The sequence below is a fragment of the Periplaneta americana genome, chromosome 13, assembly GCF_040183065.1.
Source record: "Periplaneta americana isolate PAMFEO1 chromosome 13, P.americana_PAMFEO1_priV1, whole genome shotgun sequence".
Taxonomy (NCBI): domain Eukaryota; kingdom Metazoa; phylum Arthropoda; class Insecta; order Blattodea; family Blattidae; genus Periplaneta; species Periplaneta americana.
The window spans coordinates 13,600,279-13,610,188 of NC_091129.1; positions in this window are offsets into that span (position 1 = coordinate 13,600,279).

Genomic DNA, 9,910 nt, shown 5'->3' on the forward strand with positions numbered 1-9,910 from the left:
TACTATTCTTTATTCTATCCTACTCTATCTATTCCATTCTGCACTATCTAGTATATTCTACTCCGTCTATTCTATTCTACTCCATGTATGCTTTTCTATTCTATCTATTCTCTTCTATTATATCTATTCTATCCTATACTATGCTATCTATTCTATTCTATTATATATATTCTATTTTAGTCTATGTATTCTATTCTGTCTATTCTATTCTATGTATTCTATTCTATTCTGATCTATTCTTTTATTGTCTATTCTTTTCTATTCTGTCTATTCTATTCTCTATATTCTTTTCTGTCTATTCTATTCTATCTATTCTAAGCTATTCAATCTATTCTATCCTATTTAATTATTCTATCCTATTTTATCTATTCTATCCTATTTTATTTATCTATCTATATATATCTACCTATCTATCTATCTATCTATCTACCTATCCATCAATCTAAACTATCTATTCTATTGCGTCTATCCCATCTATCTGTTCTGTGCTACCTATTATATTCTATCAATTCTTTTTTATCTATTCTGTCTAATCTATTCTATCTATACTATCTAGTCTCTCTATTCTATGCTATCTATTATATTCTATCTATACTATCTATTCTATTCTCTCTTTTATATCTATTATATTCTGTTTATGCTAATATATCTATTCTGTCTATTGCATTCTGTATATTCTACTCTGTCTATTCTATTCTTTCTATTCTAAGCTCTTCTATCTATTCTATCCTATTCAATTATTCTATCCTATTTTATCTATTCTATCCTATTCTATCTATCTATCTCTTACATATCTATCTATCTATCTATCTATCTATCTATCTATCTATCTATCTATCTATCTATCTATCTATCTATCTATCTACCTATCTCTCAATCTAAACTTTCTATTCTATTGTGTCTATTCCATTCTATGTATTCTGGTATATCTATTATATTATTTCTATTCTATTCTATTAATTCTATTCTATTCTAATCTATCTATTCTGTTTATTCCATTCTATTCTATCCATTCTGTCTATTGTATTCTATTGTATTCTATCCATTCTATTCTATCTATAATATCTATTCCATTTTATTTATTTTATACTATCTATTCTATTCTATTAATTCTATGCTATTCTATCTGTCCTGTCTGATCTATTCTATCAATTCTGTCTAATCTCTTCTTTCTAAATTGTTCTGTCTATTCTAAACCATCTATTCTATCCTATTGTACCTGTTCTATCCTATTCTATATATTCTAGTCTACTCTATATTATCTATTCTATCCTATTCTATCTATGCTATCCCATTTTATCTAAACTGTCCTATTCTATCTATCTATCTATCTATCTATCTATCTATCTATCTATCTATCTATCTATCTATCTATCTATCTATCTATCTATCTATCTATCTATCTATCTAATTCCGTCTATCTATTGTAATTCTGTCTATCTATTTTATTATATTATATATATCCTATTCTGTTTATTCTTTTCTATTGTATCTATTCTATTCTATTGTATCCGTTCTTTTCTATCTAATCTATTCTATTTAGTCTATTGTATTCTATTGTAATCTATCTATCTATCTATCTATTTATCTATCTATCTATCTATCTATCTATCTATCTATCTATCTATCTATCTATCTATCTATCTATCTATCTATCTATCTATCTATCTATCTATCTATCTATCTAATCTGTCTGCCTGTCTGTCTGTCTTTCTATCTACCTAATCTACATAATCTTTCTATACTAATCTATCAATTCTATACTATTCTCTTCAATACTCTTCTATCTATTCTATCCTACCTATTATAGTCTATCTATTCTATTCTATCTATTCTACTCCATTCTATCAATTCTACTCTTTTCTGCTGCATCTATTCCAATCTATTCTATGTATTCTAGTGTATATATTCTACTCTATTCTATATATTCTATTGTATCTATTCTATCCTATTGTATCTATTCTATCTATCTATCTCTATATCTTTTTACCTCTCTATCTATCTATCTATCTATCTATCTATCTATCTATCTATCTATCTATCTATCTACCTACCTACCTACCTACCTACCTACCTACCTACCTACCTATCTATCTATCTATCTATCTATCTATCTATCTATCTATCTATCTATCTATCTATCTATCTATCTATCTATCTATCTATCTATCTATCTATCTATCTAATTTATTCTGTGGATTAATCCATCTATTCTATTTATTCTATCTATTCTATCCTATTCTACTCTATCTATTATATTCCTTTCTATCCATGCTATTCTATCTATTCTATTCTATCTATATATTCTTTCTATCTGTTCTATTATATTCTATACTGTTCTATTCTGTTTATTCTGTTCTATTGTCTATTCTGTGTATTCTATCTATTCTGTATATTCTGTTCTATCTATTCAGTCTATTCTATTATACCTATTCCGTCTATTCTATTCTATCTATTCTGTCTATTCTATTCTATCTATTATGTTTATACTATTCTATCTAATCTGTCTATTCTATTCTATCTATTCTTATATTCTATTCTGTCTATTCTATTCTATCCTATTCTATCTATTCTATCCTATTCTATCTATTCTATCCTATTCCATCTATTCTGTCCTAGTCTATTTTTTTCAATTCTATCTATACTATCCTATTCCTTCTAACCATCTTTCTATCTATCTATCTATCTATCTATCTATCTATCTATCTATCTATCTATCTATCTATCTATCTATCTATCTATCTATCCCTACCTATTATATATTTTTCTATCTAATCTTTCTATTCTATTCTATCTATTTTGTATATTGTACTCTATTTTATTCTACGCTATCTATTCTATTCCACTGTAGCTATTCTATTCTATTCCATCTATTGTATCCTACTCCATTTTTTCTATTCCACGCTTTCTACTCTCTTCCACCTATTCTTGTCTATTCTATCTATTCCGTCCTATTATATCTAGTCTATTCTATTTGTCTATCTATCTATTCTATTCTATCATACTATACTTTATTCTATCCTACTCTATCTATTCCATTCTGCACTATCTAGTATATTCTACTCCGTCTATTCTATTCTACTCCACGTATGCTTTTCTATTCTATCTATTCTCTTCTATTATATCTATTCTATCCTATACTATGCTATCTATTCTATTCTATTATATATATTCTATTTTAGTCTATGTATTCTATTCTGTCTATTCTATTCTATGTATTCTATTCTATTCTGGTCTATTCTTTTATTGTCTATTCTTTTCTATTCTGTCTATTCTATTCTCTATATTCTTTTCTGTCTATTCTATTCTATCTATTCTAAGCTATTCAATCTATTCTATCCTATTTAATTATTCTGTCCTATTTTATCTATTCTATCCTATTTTATTTATCTATCTATATATATCTACCTATCTATCTATCTATCTACCTATCCATCAATCTAAACTATCTATTCTATTGCGTCTATCCCGTCTATCTGTTCTGTGCTACCTATTATATTCTATCAATTCTTTTTTATCTATTCTGTCTAATCTATTCTATCTATACTATCTATTCTCTCTATTCTATGCTATATATTATATTCTATCTATACTATCTATTCTATTCTCTCTTTTACATCTATTATATTCTGTTTATGCTAATATATCTATTCTGTCTATTGCATTCTGTATATTCTACTCTGTCTATTCTATTCTTTCTATTCTAAGCTCTTCTATCTATTCTATCCTATTCAATTATTCTATCCTATTTTATCTATTCTATCCTATTCTATCTATCTCTTACATATCTATCTATCTATCTATCTATCTATCTATCTATCTACGTATCTCTCAATCTAAACTTTCTATTCTATTGTGTCTATTCCGTTCTATGTATTCTGGTATATCTATTATATTCTTTCTATTCTATTCTATTCTATTAATTCTATTCTATTCTAATCTATCTATTCTGTTTATTCCATTCTATTCTATCCATTCTGTCTATTGTATTCTATTGTATTCTATCCATTCTATTCTATCTATAATATCTATTCCATTTTATTTATTTTATACTATCTATTCTATTCTATTAATTCTATGCTATTCTATCTGTCCTGTCTGATCTATTCTATCAATTCTGTCTAATCTCTTCTTTCTAAATTGTTCTGTCTATTCTAAACCATCTATTCTATCCTATTGTACCTGTTCTATCTTATTCTATATATTCTAGTCTACTCTATATTATCTATTCTATCCTATTCTATCTATGCTATCCCATTTTATCTAAACTGTCCTATTCTATCTATCTATCTATCTATCTATCTATCTATCTATCTATCTATCTATCTATCTATCTATCTATCTATCTATCTATCTATCTATCTATCTAATTCCGTCTATCTATTGTAATTCTGTCTATCTATTTTATTATATTATATATATCCTATTCTGTTTATTCTTTTCTATTGTATCTATTCTATTCTATTGTATCCGTTCTTTTCTATCTAATCTATTCTATTTAGTCTATTGTATTCTATTGTAATCTATCTATCTATCTATCTATCTATCTATCTATCTATCTATCTATCTATCTATCTATCTATCTATCTATCTAATCTGTCTGCCTGTCTGTCTGTCTTTCTATCTACCTAATCTACATAATCTTTCTATACTAATCTATCAATTCTATACTATTCTCTTCAATACTCTTCTATCTATTCTATCCTACCTATTATAGTCTACCTATTCTATTCTATCTATTCTACTCCATTCTATCAATTCTACTCTTTTCTGCTGCATCTATTCCAATCTATTCTATGTATTCTAGTGTATATATTCTACTCTATTCTATATATTCTATTGTATCTATTCTATCCTATTGTATCTATTCTATCTATCTATCTCTATATCTTTTTACCTCTCTATCTATCTATCTATCTATCTATCTATCTATCTATCTATCTATCTATCTATCTATCTATCTATCTATCTATCTATCTATCTATCTACCTACCTACCTACCTACCTACCTACCTACCTACCTATCTATCTATCTATCTATCTATCTATCTATCTATCTATCTATCTATCTAATTTATTCTGTGGATTAATCCATCTATTCTATTTATTCTATCTATTCTATCCTATTCTACTCTATCTATTATATTCCTTTCTATCCATGCTATTCTATCTATTCTATTCTATCTATATATTCTTTCTATTTGTTCTATTATATTCTCTACTGTTCTATTCTGTTTATTCTGTTCTATTGTCTATTCTGTGTATTCTATCTATTCTGTATATTCTGTTCTATCTATTCAGTCTATTCTATTATACCTATTCCGTCTATTCTATTCTATCTATTCTGTCTATTCTATTCTATCTATTATGTTTATACTATTCTATCTAATCTGTCTATTCTATTCTATCTATTCTTATATTCTATTCTGTCTATTCTATTCTATCCTATTCTATCTATTCTATCCTATTCTATCTATTCTATCCTATTCCATCTATTCTATCCTAGTCTATTTTTTCAATTCTATCTATACTATCCTATTCCTTCTAACCATCTTTCTATCTATCTATCTATCTATCTATCTATCTATCTATCTATCTATCTATCTATCCCTACCTATTATATATTTTTCTATCTAATCTTTCTATTCTATTCTATCTATTTTGTATATTGTACTCTATTTTATTCTACGCTATCTATTCTATTCCACTGTAGCTATTCTATTCTATTCCATCTATTGTATCCTACTCCATCTATTCTATTCCACGTTTTCTACTCTCTTCCACCTATTCTTGTCTATTCTATCTATTCCGTCCTATTATATCTAGTCTATTCTATTTGTCTATCTATCTATTCTATTCTATCATACTATTCTTTATTCTATCCTACTCTATCTATTCCATTCTGCACTATCTAGTATATTCTACTCCGTCTATTCTATTCTACTCCATGTATGCTTTTCTATTCTATCTATTCTCTTCTATTATATCTATTCTATCCTATACTATGCTATCTATTCTATTCTATTATATATATTCTATTTTAGTCTATGTATTCTATTCTGTCTATTCTATTCTATGTATTCTATTCTATTCTGATCTATTCTTTTATTGTCTATTCTTTTCTATTCTGTCTATTCTATTCTCTATATTCTTTTCTGTCTATTCTATTCTATCTATTCTAAGCTATTCAATCTATTCTATCCTATTTAATTATTCTATCCTATTTTATCTATTCTATCCTATTTTATTTATCTATCTATATATATCTACCTATCTATCTATCTATCTATCTACCTATCCATCAATCTAAACTATCTATTCTATTGCGTCTATCCCATCTATCTGTTCTGTGCTACCTATTATATTCTATCAATTCTTTTTTATCTATTCTGTCTAATCTATTCTATCTATACTATCTAGTCTCTCTATTCTATGCTATATATTATATTCTATCTATACTATCTATTCTATTCTCTCTTTTACATCTATTATATTCTGTTTATGCTAATATATCTATTCTGTCTATTGCATTCTGTATATTCTACTCTGTCTATTCTATTCTTTCTATTCTAAGCTCTTCTATCTATTCTATCCTATTCAATTATTCTATCCTATTTTATCTATTCTATCCTATTCTATCTATCTATCTCTTACATATCTATCTATCTATCTATCTATCTATCTATCTATCTATCTATCTATCTATCTATCTATCTATCTATCTATCTATCTATCTATCTATCTATCTATCTATCTATCTATCTATCTACCTATCTCTCAATCTAAACTTTCTATTCTATTGTGTCTATTCCATTCTATGTATTCTGGTATATCTATTATATTATTTCTATTCTATTCTATTAATTCTATTCTATTCTAATCTATCTATTCTGTTTATTCCATTCTATTCTATCCATTCTGTCTATTGTATTCTATTGTATTCTATCCATTCTATTCTATCTATAATATCTATTCCATTTTATTTATTTTATACTATCTATTCTATTCTATTAATTCTATGCTATTCTATCTGTCCTGTCTGATCTATTCTATCAATTCTGTCTAATCTCTTCTTTCTAAATTGTTCTGTCTATTCTAAACCATCTATTCTATCCTATTGTACCTGTTCTATCCTATTCTATATATTCTAGTCTACTCTATATTATCTATTCTATCCTATTCTATCTATGCTATCCCATTTTATCTAAACTGTCCTATTCTATCTATCTATCTATCTATCTATCTATCTATCTATCTATCTATCTATCTATCTATCTATCTATCTATCTATCTATCTAATTCCGTCTATCTATTGTAATTCTGTCTATCTATTTTATTATATTATATATATCCTATTCTGTTTATTCTTTTCTATTGTATCTATTCTATTCTATTGTATCCGTTCTTTTCTATCTAATCTATTCTATTTAGTCTATTGTATTCTATTGTAATCTATCTATCTATCTATCTATTTATCTATCTATCTATCTATCTATCTATCTATCTATCTATCTATCTATCTATCTAATCTGTCTGCCTGTCTGTCTGTCTTTCTATCTACCTAATCTACATAATCTTTCTATACTAATCTATCAATTCTATACTATTCTCTTCAATACTCTTCTATCTATTCTATCCTACCTATTATAGTCTACCTATTCTATTCTATCTATTCTACTCCATTCTATCAATTCTACTCTTTTCTGCTGCATCTATTCCAATCTATTCTATGTATTCTAGTGTATATATTCTACTCTATTCTATATATTCTATTGTATCTATTCTATCCTATTGTATCTATTCTATCTATCTATCTCTATATCTTTTTACCTCTCTATCTATCTATCTATCTATCTATCTATCTATCTATCTACCTACCTACCTACCTACCTACCTACCTACCTATCTATCTATCTATCTATCTATCTATCTATCTATCTATCTATCTATCTATCTATCTAATTTATTCTGTGGATTAATCCATCTATTCTATTTATTCTATCTATTCTATCCTATTCTACTCTATCTATTATATTCCTTTCTATCCATGCTATTCTATCTATTCTATTCTATCTATATATTCTTTCTATCTGTTCTATTATATTCTATACTGTTCTATTCTGTTTATTCTGTTCTATTGTCTATTCTGTGTATTCTATCTATTCTGTATATTCTGTTCTATCTATTCAGTCTATTCTATTATACCTATTCCGTCTATTCTATTCTATCTATTCTGTCTATTCTATTCTATCTATTATGTTTATACTATTCTATCTAATCTGTCTATTCTATTCTATCTATTCTTATATTCTATTCTGTCTATTCTATTCTATCCTATTCTATCTATTCTATCCTATTCTATCTATTCTATCCTATTCCATCTATTCTGTCCTAGTCTATTTTTTTCAATTCTATCTATACTATCCTATTCCTTCTAACCATCTTTCTATCTATCTATCTATCTATCTATCTATCTATCTATCTATCTATCTATCTATCTATCTATCCCTACCTATTATATATTTTTCTATCTAATCTTTCTATTCTATTCTATCTATTTTGTATATTGTACTCTATTTTATTCTACGCTATCTATTCTATTCCACTGTAGCTATTCTATTCTATTCCATCTATTGTATCCTACTCCATTTTTTCTATTCCACGCTTTCTACTCTCTTCCACCTATTCTTGTCTATTCTATCTATTCCGTCCTATTATATCTAGTCTATTCTATTTGTCTATCTATCTATTCTATTCTATCATACTATACTTTATTCTATCCTACTCTATCTATTCCATTCTGCACTATCTAGTATATTCTACTCCGTCTATTCTATTCTACTCCACGTATGCTTTTCTATTCTATCTATTCTCTTCTATTATATCTATTCTATCCTATACTATGCTATCTATTCTATTCTATTATATATATTCTATTTTAGTCTATGTATTCTATTCTGTCTATTCTATTCTATGTATTCTATTCTATTCTGGTCTATTCTTTTATTGTCTATTCTTTTCTATTCTGTCTATTCTATTCTCTATATTCTTTTCTGTCTATTCTATTCTATCTATTCTAAGCTATTCAATCTATTCTATCCTATTTAATTATTCTATCCTATTTTATCTATTCTATCCTATTTTATTTATCTATCTATATATATCTACCTATCTATCTATCTATCTACCTATCCATCAATCTAAACTATCTATTCTATTGCGTCTATCCCGTCTATCTGTTCTGTGCTACCTATTATATTCTATCAATTCTTTTTTATCTATTCTGTCTAATCTATTCTATCTATACTATCTATTCTCTCTATTCTATGCTATATATTATATTCTATCTATACTATCTATTCTATTCTCTCTTTTACATCTATTATATTCTGTTTATGCTAATATATCTATTCTGTCTATTGCATTCTGTATATTCTACTCTGTCTATTCTATTCTTTCTATTCTAAGCTCTTCTATCTATTCTATCCTATTCAATTATTCTATCCTATTTTATCTATTCTATCCTATTCTATCTATCTATCTATCTCTTACATATCTATCTATCTATCTATCTATCTATCTATCTATCTATCTATCTATCTACGTATCTCTCAATCTAAACTTTCTATTCTATTGTGTCTATTCCGTTCTATGTATTCTGGTATATCTATTATATTCTTTCTATTCTATTCTATTCTATTAATTCTATTCTATTCTAATCTATCTATTCTGTTTATTCCATTCTATTCTATCCATTCTGTCTATTGTATTCTATTGTATTCTATCCATTCTATTCTATCTATAATATCTATTCCATTTTATTTATTTTATACTATCTATTCTATTCTATTAATTCTATGCTATTCTATCTGTCCTGTCTGATCTATTCTATCAATTCTGTCTAATCTCT